Here is a 606-nt window from a genome sequence, read left to right as displayed (position 1 = left end):
TCTTGGTAGTTCTCCCTTTGAGTTGCCCTGGCCCCATCCAACCTCCAGGTACCCTGTCCTCTGGCATGGAGCCCTCCTTTTCATGATTTGTTCTGTGTTTTCTTTCTTCCATCGACCCAATCAGCATTTCATCTTCAGCAATTCTCCAGTTTCTGATCCACCAAGGGACCCCTTCGTGATTCTAGCTGCAGGTTGAGAAGAATATCTTGTCCTTCATTTCTTGGGAATGTATTTTGTTTTTAATCCACCATCCGTGAATCTCAAGCTGAGAAAGACAATTTAGGGTTAGCCCTGTAGATTTGGGAGTCAGTTGAATAACATAAAGCTTGAAGCAGGGGAGGGAAAAAGATAGAGAGAACCTGTGCAAGAGAGCGGGAAAGCTAGCCAAGGAGAGAATTTAGGAAGTTGCCCATACTTACCCGGTTGGGGTAAAATAAGAAATCCATGGGAAGGAGACTTGGAGAAGGGCAGAGGGGAGAGGAAGGTTCAGGCTGAAGACTGCAGAGGGGTGTCAGGACCAGCCCTGCAATAAGGTCCAGAGGGCAACACTGAGACAGCAGTTGGCCTTGATGAGCTGCCTCTGTGGGGTCAAAGCCTGACGGGGCT

The sequence above is a fragment of the Crocuta crocuta genome, unplaced genomic scaffold, assembly GCF_008692635.1.
Source record: "Crocuta crocuta isolate KB4526 unplaced genomic scaffold, BGI_CrCroc_1.0 scaffold70, whole genome shotgun sequence".
Classification (NCBI taxonomy): Eukaryota; Metazoa; Chordata; class Mammalia; order Carnivora; family Hyaenidae; genus Crocuta; species Crocuta crocuta.
The sequence above is the reverse complement of the archived record's forward strand: the minus strand, read 5'-3'. Positions refer to the sequence as shown.